A 16,535-nucleotide genomic window follows, 5' to 3' on the forward strand; every position below is an offset into this window, starting at 1 on the left:
AATGAATGGTGGGAGTAATAACGGACTTGTTTTATTTTTGCTGCTCTACATAAATATTTCAAAATGGCTAACAAATTTTCATCTAAATAAATAAAGACATATTGAAAGTTCATTAAAATATTCATATAAAGATATTTAATGATAATTGATAAACTTCAAAACAAATTAAATACAGTAATCGACGAGAATAAGGAATTAAAAAGGAAATAGATGAGCTTAAAAAAAACTGTTGAATTTCTGAGTACTAGTTATGATAAAATAGTTACTGATCACTAAAACATCAAACATTATTGAAAACGAAAATACTGATATGTGTAACTAATTGGCCAAACTCGAAGACAGAAGTCGATGCAACAGTTTGCGATTCTGTTGGATGAAGGAAGACGAAAATGAAAGTTAGGAAGACAGTGAAACGAAAGTAAGGAAAGTTTTAGGTTATAAACTTCAGTTAGAAGGAAACTTTGAAATTGAATGAGCCCATTAAGTTGGGAATAAACTACTTGATTATAATAAGAAAATCAGATTAATCGTCATCAGATTTCTGAATTATAAAGACAAATCTACGGTATTAAGAAAATACACTACGATGAAGTTTGGACCGAAAAGATTTTTATAAACGAGGATTATAGTAAACATACGAACATATTTTTTATTAGACAATGAATCTGATTCTGATCTAAATTATTTTACTGAATCTAATGCTTTGCAAAATATATGCAACTAATTTTATACACCTGAAATTAAACGATTTCTTGATCAAAATAAAGTTAACACAATTCTCATTAATATACAAAGTTTAAGAAAAACTTAATTTAACTATTTAAGAAATATTTTGTAATTTTATTAAAGAAATTTTTAATATTTTTTATATAATTTGCTTAACAGAAACTTGATTCAGTTCGGATGACGTAAATTCATTTACAAACTTCGAACTGCCGGTGTCGCATTAAATAAGTAGACCGTTAAATAAGTAGACAGTGGATTTTCCACCGTTCCTACCTCGTCATTAATTTATTCTAATTATACGGAACTAAACTATACCGCCATTATGGAGGACAAACAAACGTAAACAAATAGTTCGGCAAGGTCAACAGAAAGCGAATATTTGTCTTAGCTTGATTCTGATGCAAAGCAAAGATATTTGAAAAAATGAGCTTTATAAACCACGTTGACCCATATCTTCTTAAAGATATTGATTTCTCCGATAATATAGATAGTTGTCCAAATGTTACATAGCTGGATATTGCGAACTATTTTTTATTTGCTCCAAGTCTTCTTACTAAAGATCAATTGAAAGTATATAATAAATCTCTTAGTTCTTATAATCAATTTGTATCAGGTTGAGTTATCAACGTTGGTGCGAAATTATTTGAGAAATATGTTCTTATTCATGGCAGAGTAGGTTATTTAATTTTAAGTTCAATATTTAAATAGAAATAGCTTTCTTGTTTTAATTATTTTTTTATCCAATATTTTAGGTGAAACATTCTCAAAAAATGAATAATGTACCATTACATCCATGGGTTATTTCGGAGAAGTCAGGAATTATAGTTTGTGCACATTGCAATTGCATGGCTGGTCTTGGAGAAAGCTGTTCATTTGTTGGTGCGGTACTGTTTCCTATTGAGTGTGCAGTTAACATTAAAAGTTCAAAAACATGCACTGAAGAAAAAGCTTATTGGTTACTACCCAGCTCAAAAAAGATTAAATTGAAACCTGTTTCAGATATTGATTTTACCTCAGCCAAATCTTTGTAACGTAATTCAAATAATAAAGTTCATGGCGTAATCAAAGAAAAAAAAAATCACATAAAAAAATGTTTCTATTCCAACAAAAGAGGAAACTGATAAATTGTTTTTAGACCTGAGTCAATGTCGAACAAAACCAGCTATTCTTTCAATTATTCCTGGGTATACCAAACCTTATAAACCATCAATAATAACAGAAAAATATCCTGAATCATTGTTAGATCTTTACCAGAACAATATATTTTTAAACTTTGAACAACTCCTAGCTGCTTGTAAAAAAAAAAAAGAATTACAATAACGATTGAGCAAAGTAAAAATGTTAAAAATACACTGCGACTTCAAGCAAAAAGTAAAAACTGGTTTTTACTTTAGGGCAGGTCGTATAACTGCTTCAAAATTTGGGAGTGTATGCTGCGCAAGCATCACACAACCACAAATCAGTTTGATTATGCAAATATGTTACCCCATTAAAGCACGTTTTTGCACAGCATCAACAAAATAGGGAAATGACCATGAAAAAAAAGCATTGATTTTGTATTCCACAACTATGGAAAAGAAACACTCTAAATTTTCAACTAAAAATTGTGGGTTTTTTATTTCAGTTCATCAACCCTTCCTTGGTGCATCGCCAGATGCAGTTATTAATTGTGATTGTTGTGAAAATGGTTCTCTGGAGATAAAGTGTCCATATAGCGCAAGAGTTAAATACAAATTCTTGTCTGGAAAATATTGGAGTTTATATAGCTCTCAAAAAATCACATAAATATTACTATCAGGTTCAGTGTCAGTTATATGCTTCATCAAGTAACTACTGTGTTTTTTTTATTTGAACATCAAAAGATTCGCATTGCGAAAGAATTTTTCTGGATTTGGAATTTATGGACAGGAATATAATAAAATGTAAACAATTTTTTGAAGAATGTATTTTACCTGAACTAATTAACAAATTTTAGAGCCATAGAAGTAATTTTATGAAAGAAATATCGGATAAAAACAAATTTATACTAATAGAACCAGGGTGTTAGCCAGGAAAAAAATTCATACAGCGTTTTAGCGAAATTGGGAAATTAGGTGCCGCCAAAAAAAAAAAAAAAAAAGGTCATTACATTCTGACATTTAAAAAAGTAGATACAATTTTTTAGAAACAATTAAGTTTCAATAAAAATTTTTTATTTTTGCTGGGTTATTCATAGGAATATTTTTATATTTTATATTTCAGGAATATTTTTATATTTTATAAATGTTTAATTCTAATTATTCAACTTGTTTCATTTTGAACAATCTTCGTCAGTTTTCATTTTTAAATCACTTAATATTAGTTTTCATTTTTAAATCACATAAATTTATTCATTGAAACTTTGATCTATTTTAATTGCGTACATCGCTTTTAAATACCGTTTTAAAAGGTTTAAACAATTAGTTACATATATTGTTTTCTGTTATTTTTATTTTCATTTTTAAATTATAAATGTAAAAAAATGCTAAATAGAATTTAATTTTTAACAAAACATTTTTGACGATTTCCAAGATCCTCTTGTAACTTTTTAACTTGCTAAAACAACTTTTTAATTAACGACAGTCAATAAAAAACACTATACGTTATACATAGGAATGCCAGAATTTTACGGCTTTTACGAAGGAAAACACTAAAAAAAAGTTGTTACAGGTTTTTAAAATCCGTAAAATTTTAATTTTCGTAAAATCCAGACGTTGGCAACCCTAATTATATGGAAAGATTTTGAATGTTTCAGTTTTTAAATACTTTAGCATTTTATAACTAAAAATTTTAAAACACTTAAAAAAATTTTCTAAACTTTCTTACATAGGTAATCGTATTATTGTTCATCATATTTTATATTACAGTTTTTATCATAGATACATTCAAAAGTTAAAAAACTTATTTAAATCGATAGCTTTTAAATGAAAGTTAAATTAAAGTTTCCAAAATTTTAATAACATTTAATTGAAAAACTTGGTTGGCTCGCCAAATTATTATTGGTTGGCGATTTACAAATTATTCGAACTTATTTATTTGAAATTAGCATGATTTTATTATGTCCAAACAAAAGCTTTAGATGTTATATTTTTTTTCGCTTCAGGTTTTTTAATATTTGAAGAAACTTTTCTCTTTTTTGTATCATTTTCTAATCCTTTTTACTACCCATAATAATGAATTTAAAGAATACCATTTCGGAATTTTTAGATCACTTTCGCTCATCGGCGTTAACTAAATTTAGTTAAAAATCTTTTGAAAAAGTGCCTTAATTTTCTATAGATCCTAGTTCTAATCGTTTCTGACCTATATTAGCTTTATATAGTTGTCAAAATACAATATTTCTATCAATTTTTACAAAAAATACAAGAATTCCGACCAAAAAAGAATTTGCAATCAAGAACAAGCGCTAATAAACGATCGGAACAGATCAAATTTTTAATCTATGATGTTCATTTTACCTAAAAATCGCGTTTATTTAAAATCTTATTCGAATTTGGACAAGCACTTTGGGTTATTAAAAAGATTTAAAAAAAAAAAAATATCTACGGTCTGGGTTTTTTCGCTTTAAACATTTATATTTTATGATAACGCAAAATTTATCATTTTATTTTTTTCGTCTTTTCATGATTCACAGACCTGATCATTTAACGGAATATGTCGTAGTCAACAAAATATCATACAGACGCTATAGTATTTTAAAATGAGGGCATCAACTAAATTTAATCGGCATATTTAAATATCTAGTAAATTAGGTATTTAAGTAAAAAAATATTTAAATACAAAAACTAATTTTTTTTTTTTTTTCAATTTACAGATATACATTAAATATCTACTTAAATTTTGTAATTGTAAATTAAAAACAAACAAAAAAATTGTGTAATTATTGTAAATATTGTTAATAATTAATAATATTATAATATTATTTAATTATCTTCGTTTATGTTTTACGTTAATATAAAATATATAATACGCTTCATTGCATGTTTTATTTTTGATTTTTTTGTTGTTATTTTCGGTTTACTTTTACCAGCTAACTTATTTTACCAAAATTATTAATAAATCTTTTAATATAAAAACGTTATTAACTTATTTTAAATGATAATATTTATTAATATGAAAATTTTATTTGTAACTTTCCTAACTTAAGATAAACAGCAAGAATGTAAATAAAGATTTTTTGAATAACAAAATAAATTAATGAAATAATTTATTAAACGTATTGAACAATTCTAACTGAAGAATAACTGACGTCATTAAAAATTAAAAATAAGTTTTTTTTCAACTTGAATGAATGATCTTGCTTGTTAATGACGACACGTTTTTTCACATTAAAAAATTGATCTTAATTCTTAATTTATTTACTTAATTCATTTCCTTGTCGTGCGTACTAATTGCGTTTTTTACTCGTCTGGTGCAACACTTTAAATCTGAAACTGATTTAAATTTTTTTTTTACCATGATCTTAAGAACCTTTGGGAATTTTAAACCAAGTGGGAAACCGCGTTATACGCGGTGCCATCAGGCTGGCAAACACCCTGAAATCACAACTACTTTAAAAAAGAAAACAAAGTTTTTATTGATCACGATTATTGTATAAAATTGAAATAAAAATAATATCAGTCTTTTAATAAAAATATTTTATACTGTTTATTTTTTGCTATAAATTCTAGTTTCACTAATTATTCAATCCTGTTAAAATTTTAAAAAACTATTCCACAGGAATAATTGAATCACATATATGTACTCGAACAGAGGCAATTTTCTGGGTTGTTTCTATATCTAAATAATTTAGTTGTAACTTTCCTTTCGTAAATCCTGGAATCTTTAGTTCCCCAGCAATGTTAAAATCTCTATCGGCTAAAACAACATCTTCAGGAAGGATGTTTTTCAAAATTGAATAATGCTCTGTTAGGTATTTATCATTAACGCGTCCTCCCCAAGCTTTAACCCAGGTGTGATAACAAATGTTATCACACCTGGGCTTACACCTATTAAGAATTTAACAGTATTGTGATGTTTGTACTGTGACCAAGTTGTTGCTCTTGCGCGTAGATTAGATGGTTTATTTATGAATATTTCAAAGCCATCAATTATTACAGCCACTTTTGTTTCAAAATATTTTCTGAAGCATAAAGGCATAGTTTCCATAAGCTCATTGCGAGCAGGCCATTCAAATCTATAAGCAAGGTCTCTAATAGATAGATTTAAACGCAACCTTATAAGTGTCCAAGAAAATTCTTCAAAGTACGATAAAACTGAGCTCCCATTTTTAGTTATAATAGGCTTCAAAAAGTTAAACAAACAGCATAAAATTTTCATATTTGACAATCCAGTGTAAAACGTTACTTTTGAATCTGTATCAAACCATTCAATAGTTCCCACATGGAGTTTGACTAAATTTGCACGCAAATCATAGTTAAGTTTGTTTATATATATATACTCACTTTCTATTTAATTGATATTTGTGACAGTATTTTTCGTTTAAACACTCGCATCTACTAAGTTTTCGTAATCGATTGTAACACTTTCTGAGACATTCGATTCACTACTGTTAAAATTATCTACTTGAAAGTCTACAATTGAATCTTCAGAAGAGTTTAAATTAGTGATGCTGTTTCTACAAGACATACAACTATTTCAACTTTTTAACAATGAACAATTTTTGTGTCGTTAATAACGTTCTCTAGATTTCTCAACCTCAAATATAAACTTTTTGTGCCCCAGATTTAATGATGGAACCCAATCAGGATAATTTTGTGAGAAAAATGAAGCAGGTTTTCCTAAATAAAAATATGAAAATGTTAAACAGTTAATGATATTAAACTTTCAAAGTTATAAAATGTTTCAAAGGTAGACAGGCAGTTTTTACCTGTAATAAAATGGTCAGGACATCACTATAGTTACCAACTCTGTTGAAGGCATTTATCCATTTTTTTCTACGTTCCTTTGATAAAGTCTTACCACCATCGCCTTGATTGCAAACTAATTTTGGTAAATGATAGAAAGATTTACCCTTTTCACGATTTGAACACCCAAATACAGCACAAAAGTTGACCATATTATATATTTTTTTTCTATAACAATGTTTGCATATTTATATATTTAACTTAAATTTAAAATAAAACCATAATAATAAATAAATAAACCAGATTAAGGTTTATATTTTCTAATTTTGTTAATAAAAACATTAAATTTTATAATATAATATACTTTTTGAAATAATTAAACTAGGGGTGTACCGGATTAGAAATTTTGAATTCCGGCCGGAACCGGATTTGCCGGAATTGTTAAAAAAATTCCGACTGGAACAAGAATTATATTTATGCAATTTTTTACCTTCAGAATTTAGAGTGAAAGCCTGCACCTCAGCATCGTGGCAACATGATATATATATATATATATATATATATTTATATATATTTCTTAAAGCTACTTCTTAAAAGAACTTAAAATGGGTAAAAAAATTAGTCAAAACTTAACAAGAGAGCAAAGAAAAGCTCTAAAGGAAATTAAGAAAAACAAACTTGTCAATATATATCCGTTTAATAAGGGTAATGGGTTTGTGAGAATTGAACACGAAAAAGCTTTAGAAAGAATTCGCGATCAAATTGGTCAAACAAAAGTTTTAAGTGAAGATCCTACTTTTAGTTATGCTTTAAAATTAAAACTCTAAATCTTAAAAAAACTTAAAATCTCTTATAACTTAATAAAAAACTAAGATTTTTAAAATTATAATAATAATAAACCTGTATCCATCAATTCCACTTAAAGAAGCTACTTTAATCCTTATAGATCAATTAAATAAAGATGATTCCTACAGATTTTCTACCAAGCTTACTATATCAGAAACAAAATGACTTATAGAGCTTTGTTTACATCGTTGCTATTTTTTGTGGAACAACGAGATCCATGAATTTGGAGGATTCCGTTCCTATTGGTCTTTCATTCATGGTTGTATTGGCAGAATCTTTATTAAGAGAATTCGTATTATTTGATGTTTTCTTATTAATATAACATACACTCTTATACTCGATGTCTTCACTCAAATCATAAATATATATATATATATACATATATACATACATACATACATACATACATACATACATACATACATACATACATACATACATACATACATACATACATACATACATACATACATACATACATACATACATACATACATACATACATACATACATACATACATACATACATACATACATACATACATACATACATACATACATACATACATACATACATACATACATACATACATACATACATACATACATACATACATACATACATACATACATACATACATACATACATACATACATACATACATACATACATACATATATACATATATACAGTATCGGACAAAACATGGTGGACAAACTCAATTTAGAACAAAAACAGATCAAAAACTAAGAAAAAAAAAAGTAATACAATTGTATATATTAGATTTTAAATAGTTTATTATGTTCTTAACAAAATTTAAAACGTTTGAATCATACTAAGAATTTTTCTCAACAAACTACATTTTTCTTTGGACAAAACAAGGTGGACAAATCAAAACGATGCTTTTTTATAAGATTTCATTGTCGTTATTCAATTTATCATATTCTTTTGTTTTCACATTTGTTATAACAGTACTCAAAAATAATAAAACAGATTTGGAACGTCTGACCAATTATTTTTTCAATTAAACTAAAAATAGATTTAACTCGTGATATATCGCGTAAATAATTCCAATTTTAAATATTGAATATATTATTAAGATTTTAAAAGCGGAAAACGTCAAGCTGAAATTTGTAGAAAATATAATATAGCTAAATCGACTGTAAGCAAAACTGTCAAATCATTTGGATCTCGTGACTGCTATAAAACAAACCATCGGGGCGGTTGTCCAAGAAAAGCATCACAAAGACTAGATCGAAGAATTGTTAAAGAGCTTAAAAAAGATCCATTTTTGTCATCCACAAAAATAACCGAAAACCTTTAAACTACAAATCTCCAATCGCACTGTGCGACAAAGAGCTAACGAAGCAAAATTATTTTCTCGAATGCCTGACAAGAAATCAAAAAAACAAAGAAAGCTTCTTTTAAATGTAGAAAGCTAAGACTAGCGTTTGCCAAAACACACTAAAAATAGGACTGTAGACCAGTGAAAAACTTTTTAGTTAAGAACCAAAATATAACTATTTTGGAAGCAACGGCAAGAGGCAAGCCTGGAGACCAGATACAATACTAAATATACCAAGAAGAGTGTTAAGCGTGGAACGTCTGCTATGGTTTGAGGATGTTTCTCAGCACTAGGAACTGGTCCTATTCACAAAATTAATGAAATTATGGACAGCTTTGTGTACAAAGATATAATGGAAGATTATGGAAGATATAATGGAAGTTATGTTACCACATGCAGAATGGAAGGTGCCCCTAAAATGGATTTTTCAACAGGTTGAAAAATCCTGTTGAAATATCCTGTTTAGGGTCTAAAATCCTGTTTTGGGTTGAAAAATCTTGTTTAGGGTCCTAAACAGGGTTTTTCAACCCCAAATATACGTCAAAAATTGTAAAACAATGGTTTAAGGACAAGATTATCACTGTAATGGAGTGGTCTGCACAAAGCCTTGACTTGAATCCCATAGAAAATTTTTGGGAAATAATTGACATTAAGATTGAGCGTGCAAATGTGAAGACCAGTGAGGAATTATTTGAACAAATCAAGAAGGCCTGGCGAGAGATTGATATGAGAATTGTTGACTCATTAATCGAGTCTATGCCTCGAAGAATGAACGCAGTAATTAAAAGTAAAGAAGGTCCTACTAAATATTAGGTTAATTTTTGAAGTTTTTTGAATTTTGAGTCGATTTTTTAAATGTCTACCTTGTTTTGTCCAAAGAAAAATGTAGTTTGCTTAAAAAAATGTGTTATAAAACTTCTTTGGTGATTTTTAGTATGATTCAAAAGTTTTAAATTTTGTTAACAACATAATAAACTACTTAAAAATTAACTTGTTCTATTTTTTTACTACTTTTTTTAGTTTATGATTAACTTTTGTTTTAAATTTGAGTTTGTCCACCATGCTTTGTATGATACTGTATATATATATATATATATATATATATATATATATATATATATATATATATATATATATATATATATATATATATATATATATATATATATATATATATATATATATATATATATATATATATATATATATATATATATATATATATATATATATATATATATATATATATATACATACATACATATATATATACATATACATACACACACACCCAAGGTGGCCCATAAGTCACTTTACATTTTAAAAAATAAATAACTTTTTTCTATTAATGTGTTTCTATTTCTCTTTTCAGAATTAAAAAATATAATTTTGGAGATATTTGGTATGGATAAATTTACAACAGCACAACGAGTGAAGATAATTGAATTTTACTTTGAAAATAGACGGTCAATTGTTGCAACGCAAAGATCGTATATGCACCATTTCAATGTTCAACATCCCTCTAGTTTGCCTGCAATATTGAACCTAGTGATGCGTTTTTAAGAGCGTGGCTCTGTAAGTGATAGGTCTAGAAGTGGACGAGGTCGTTCAGTATGTACATGTGAAAATACTGAAGCTGCGAGCTGTAGCATTGAAGATAACCCAACCACATCCGCTCGAAGGCGTTCTCAAGAACTTTCTATCTCACGGAGTTCTCTGCAGCGCTTTCAAAGAGACTTGCACATGTACCCTTACAAGGTTCAATTAGTGCAATCTTTACAACCACTAGACTTTCAAGAATGACTAAATTATGGTAAACTGTAAGAAATGACAATGAGTTTATTCACAAGTTGATCATGGGAGATGAAGCTCATTTCCATTTGAATGGACATGTGAAGAAGCAGAATACCAGATTCTGGGGCACAGAAAATCCACACCAAGTTCATGCGAGTCCATTGCACCCGGTTAAAGTCACAGCATGGTGTGGAGTAACATTAGATAGGGTTATTGGGCCCTTCTTCTTTGAAGATGCAAATGAAAATGCTGTGACTGTAACTGCTGAGAGATATCAAGACATGCTAGCAAATTTTGTTCAACCTCAGTTAACAAACATGGCAGAGTATTGGTAGCAACAAGATGGAGCAACTGCACATACCGCTAGAGCCGCAATGCAGTTGTTAACTGCAATGTTTCAGGATTGGATAATCTCTCGTAATTCCGATTTTGAATGGCCTACACGTTCTCCTGATTTGACAGCACCATTCTTTTGGCTTTGGGGATATCTTAAAGACAAAATGTATGCAAACAAGCCCCGAACTATTCAAGAACTTAAGCCAAACATACGACAGGAAATTCTTTTCCTACAACCTCAGATGTTAGAAGTGTTATGGAGAATAGCTTAGAATAAGCTCGACTTTGTAAAGCCAAGAATGAACGCTATTTAAGTCAGAACTAACTTACAGACTCTAAACTTTGTAATAAAAAAAAGAATTAATTAAATACAGTCATTTAAGAAAAAGTTGTTTAATTTCTAAAATGTAAAGTGACTTATGGGCCACCTTGTATATATATATATATATATATATATATATATATATATATATATATATATATATATATATATATATATATATATATATATATATATATATATATATATATATATTTATATATATATATATATATATATATATATATATATATATATATATATATATATATATATATATATATATATATATATATATATGTATATATATATATATATTATTTCTTTGTTTTATATTTTTACATTTAGGTTAAAATTAAAATTTTACTGTTTAAAATTTTTAGGCATCCTATACGTTTAAACTATTTAAAAGTTAAGAAACATTAAAAATGAGACTATTCTCGGAGGCAGATAACATTTTTGATGAAAAAAGAGCTTGTTTATTGCCCAAAACTGGATAGCAAATCTTTTTTGCACCATAATATTTCTAAACTTTTAGAAATCCTTACATAAGTGATAACTTCAAATAAAATTAGGCAAAACTACAGTTAAGCGGTCTAAATAATTTTAATTCCTTGCTTGTTGCGCTTCTGTGTGTAGGCACTCAAAGTAGTGACTTTTTAATACAAACATAGAAAAATTTATTGGCTTTAGTACATACATTGTCTATCTGACAGCCTGCTGCTACAAGGAAGTGTTGCTACATCGACTATCTCATAGCCTGCTTCTACAAGGAGGCGCTGCTACATTGACTGAGGATTTAGTCTGTGTCATATGTCTTAAAAAATAAAATAAATAAATTTCGGCATTCTGGCCTGAAATATTGTAATTTCGGCCGGAACCGCAATGACCTAAAAGTCATAAATTCCGGTACAACCCTAAATAAAACGAAGAATATCGCTTTCCTACTTAGTTGTATTTTTATTTTTACTAAAATATTTCGTTTTCATTTACCGGTTAATCAAATTTATTTGCACTTGTTTCTTAATCCAAATAAAAATTGTTATTTTGGTTTTAAGATTTTATCAATAAAACTTGTATCATAATTTTTAAATTTATTTATCTTATATTTATAACACTGATATTAATTTTGTTTTTAAAGTAAATTAATTATAAGTTAGACTTTTAAAGCGTTTACTTATTGAGATTACTTATTGTTATTTTTATTCGGATATCAAATGTTTTATAAACGGTTATATAATATGGCCGACGACACGGATTTTGAAGTGTTGGGGGAGGGGGGGGTACAATCGTTAAATCTAAAAAAATCCTCTATATCTAGAATTTTCTTTAAAAAAAAAGTGGTGGGGCACGTGCCCCCTCCTCCCCCAGTGTCGTCGGACCTGATGTATATATAATATAAAAGCATTGATCTACATAAAAATGAATTGCAAAAGGGAAAAACGAAACATAATGTTTATAAGTTGAGTTAAAAAGAACTTTTTTGTTTGACGTCATTTATTAACTACAAAAGCGTTTACCACACCAGTAAACCAAAGATTGAAATTTACCGGAACTTACTTCCGAGAAAAAGAAATGGCGTTAAAAATTATTTATTTAAAAAGTTTTTTGCTAATGTGTTGATAAATACTTTTTTTTTGGAACGTTTAAATAATATGAAACTTATCTATCTTATTTTGACTATTTCACCTAAAAATCTAGTTTAATTTAATTTATAAACATATTTATAAATATATTTAAGTAAGTATCAAAATACTTTTTTTTTATAGAAGATGCCTGCTAACAATTTTCTTTTCAAGCACATGAGGTATTCTTAAATATACAAAAAGTATTTTTATTCCCAGATTTTTCCGGAAAAAATCCAGAAAAATATTTTGAAAACATTTCCAGATATTATTAGAAAAAATTTTTCAGGTTATTTTAAACATGACCGTGATAATCCCTGGTTATACCGCGTTCAACTTTTTTTCTCCGCACAATAGCCTCCTCAACTGTAGTGGCTTTCTCGGGCTGGGGAGATACACAAAAACACACACACAAAGACTAGACACAAATTAATAAATTCTTTTCTTTTTGCTGCGAAAACATATTTATCTGCTTACAATCAAGTAATAATTACTTTTAAATGAAAAGCTTACTTGTTTGTGAGAACTTTTCTTTAATTAAATATTTTTACGTATTTACAGATCACAAACTTTTACAACAGTTAGATTTAAGGTTTAAAGATAAATAATTTAACGTGAAACATTTTGCTAAAATGCGCGTTTAAATTGTTTAGGAATACAGTAAAATTGCTCGTGAGATGACTATTTTATAACTATTTATTTGATATCATTAAAGCATGCCTGATTTTAGTATACTTAACCCTAAGAAAAAAATAAGCTTTTCTTAAAACAATGTTTCTTGTCATACTATACTATAAAGATACAAATTTCGACAAGAATATACATCTTGATTATAAAAATATTACTAAAAGTAGTAAATTATCACTATAAAAATGCCGTAAAATAATAAATATTCGCATGACAAAGTAAATTCTTATAGTTCGGTTAACGAATGTTTTGTAATTTGTTCGTCTGGGTTAACAAAAACCTTGACTGACAACTGCCTTGACTGTTCAATTTGTCTACTTATTTAACGATTTTCTTGTTTAACGTGACACTGGGTTTTAAATTAATTTTATTACCACGTAAAACAAATAAGGCGTTCTAACTTCTTTCTAATTTTTCTAACTTCTTTCTTTCTCATAGTATCGTTAAGACACTTTTTAACAACATGAACATTGAACTAGTCAAAATTTCCAAATGGTTTGAATTAAACAAACTTTCATGAAATATTGATAAAACTAAATAGATTCTTTTCCATCCCTACGGTAAAAAACACCAAGATTTTTCCTAAAAATCTTACCTAAACTAAACGTCACCTAAACTCTTTTAAGAATTATATTATCCATATAAAGAAAAGCCATGGCATTAGGCAGCGGGTGATTTTTATTACATTTTACGGACCGTTTTTATCGAATAATATAGTTTAACATAATTAATTTTCCACTTTCTTTATTAATTTATCACGAAATCTTATTCTGTAATTAAAGTATATCAAATAAAAAATGTACGTATGCACGTGTGTGAGTATACATATGTTTTATAAATATCTGTTGATGTGTATAAATAGGTGTTTATGTATGTCTATACACAAGTGTGTGTCATATATATATATATATATATATATATATATATATATATATATATATATATATATATATATATATATATATATATATATATATATATATATATATGATTTTTTTTTTTTTTTTGTAATTTTTATTTTATTTTAGATGCCCCAAGAAGTCCTAACGGTCTTGTCACAGAGCACCGCGGAAGTGCATTTAATCAGGAAGTTCACGCCTCCTTCCTTACCGTGACGCGAAAATTTGTCCAGAGCTCGTTTCGAACCTCGATCTGCTGCTTATAAAGCAAGCGCTCTAACCACTGCGCCACGGCCGCATGATTAACCATGTATATAACAAGGCTTGATAACATTGAAAGTTTTTATTCTTTTTAGTAACGAGTATATCACGGCGGTTATTTTTGATAAATTTTCTACCACTTGCTAAGTTTTACAAGGTTTTAAAAAATCATTTAGTTACGGACGTAACGAAAACATTCTTACTAAATTTGTTTTAAAAATTACAAAAAAGTAGTACCATGCAAATTACCACGCATAACTTTTGGTACTGCTTTTTGCTAAAAGATTCTAAAGTAAGATTATAACAAATCTTTTTTTTTTTTTTAAACATCTTCGCTTCCAACAAGGCTGCAAGCAGCCACTAATTAAAGTTAGAAGTTACTGAAAGAGAAAAGATAAAGATTGTAGAGCGATTGTAGAGATAAAGATTGTAGAGCAAAGATAACGATTGACGGACGACTTAAAAGATTGCAAATTATATGAATCAGGAAAGCAAGATGAAGGAAGCGAATTCCAAAGAACTGATGTTCGAGGAAAAAAACTAGACGAATAAGCGTTTTTGGAGCACTTAGGAAGAGTCACAGAAAAAGAATGACACTTAATTGAATGACGAGTAACACGAGAATGAATTTTAGTAGATGGCACAAGAGACGATAGCTCTTTAGAGCAGTGCCCATTATAGTATTCGTAGAAAAGAGAAAGAGAAGCAACATTACGACGATGTGATAATGGTTGGAGATTGGCTGCAAAAGCAGGTCCAACTATGTTTGCAATGCGTTTTTGCACCTTGTCTAAAAGAGAAAGAGCATCATAAGAAGAACCGCCCCAGATATGGCAACAGTATTCCATACAAGGCCGGATTTGAGATTTATAGAGATAGAGAATAGAATCCGAAGTAAGAAAGTGACGAGCTCAATAAAGAGATGCAACCTTAGCAGATGCTAATTTTGCAACTGATTTGATATATGGTTTCCAAGAAAGATTGAAAGTAAGAGTTAATCCTAGAAGATGAAGAGTAGGTAACACATCGAGTACATCACCGTTCATAAATATAGGAAGATCTTAATTATTGCGATAACGATTGGCTGAAAAAAATTGAGTTTTATCTGAATTAAAGTTCACCAGCCACTGTGAGTCCCATGCTGTAGCAGAAGTGAGATCCTTTTCAAGCTCAAATGCCCCCTCCAAGCAATCAGAGGGTGTTGGTTTCTTATCACGACAAGAATAAATGGTAGTATCATCAGCAAACAATGCCACCTGAGATGTGAGAATATCTGGAAGATCGTTAATGTAAATTAAAAAGAGTATAGGGACAAGGATAGAACCTTGAGGAACCCCTGAAGTTACAGAATAAGAAGAAGAGTGTTGTCCATCCAGGACGACTTTTATGCTACGATTGGAAAGGAAGGATTCACTGATCTTAAAGATGTTGCCGGATACACCATAAGAAGAAAGCTTATGGAGAAAACCAGCATTCCAAACTTTATCAAAAGCTTTTGAAATGTCTAGAGCGATGGCCTTAACCTCTCCACCTTCATCTAATGCACGATAAAACCTGTCAGTTATTACTGTTAGCAAATCAGCTGTAGAACGAGAAAATCGAAATCCATATTGATGGTCAGAAAGTAAGTTATTAGATTCAAGATTAGAAATTAAGTGTTTGTTAATTGAAGATTCAAAAACCTTGCTTAAGATAGTTAGAAGACTAATGGGACGGTAGTTAGACGAATCAGATCGCTCTCCAGAATTTTTGAAGATAGGGATAACAGATGCCGCTTTCCAGCAGGCTGGAAAACAAGATTCTGATAAGCACTTGTTGAATAGTTTTAAGAG

At 28.6% G+C, this 16,535-nt stretch overlaps 1 long non-coding RNA gene across 1 annotated transcript; it reads left to right on the top strand.

Annotated features, from left to right (window-relative positions):
- Positions 1-1,067: 1,067 nt before the first annotated feature.
- On the top strand, positions 1,068-2,011 carry LOC136077674 (uncharacterized). The gene is made up of 2 exons (XR_010637175.1): positions 1,068-1,398; positions 1,479-2,011. It is a non-coding gene; the product is annotated as an uncharacterized LOC136077674 (long non-coding RNA).
- The last annotated feature ends 14,524 nt before the right edge of the window (positions 2,012-16,535 follow it).

The sequence above is a fragment of the Hydra vulgaris genome, chromosome 03 (assembly GCF_038396675.1).
Source record: "Hydra vulgaris chromosome 03, alternate assembly HydraT2T_AEP".
Lineage (NCBI taxonomy): Eukaryota > Metazoa > Cnidaria > Hydrozoa > Anthoathecata > Hydridae > Hydra > Hydra vulgaris.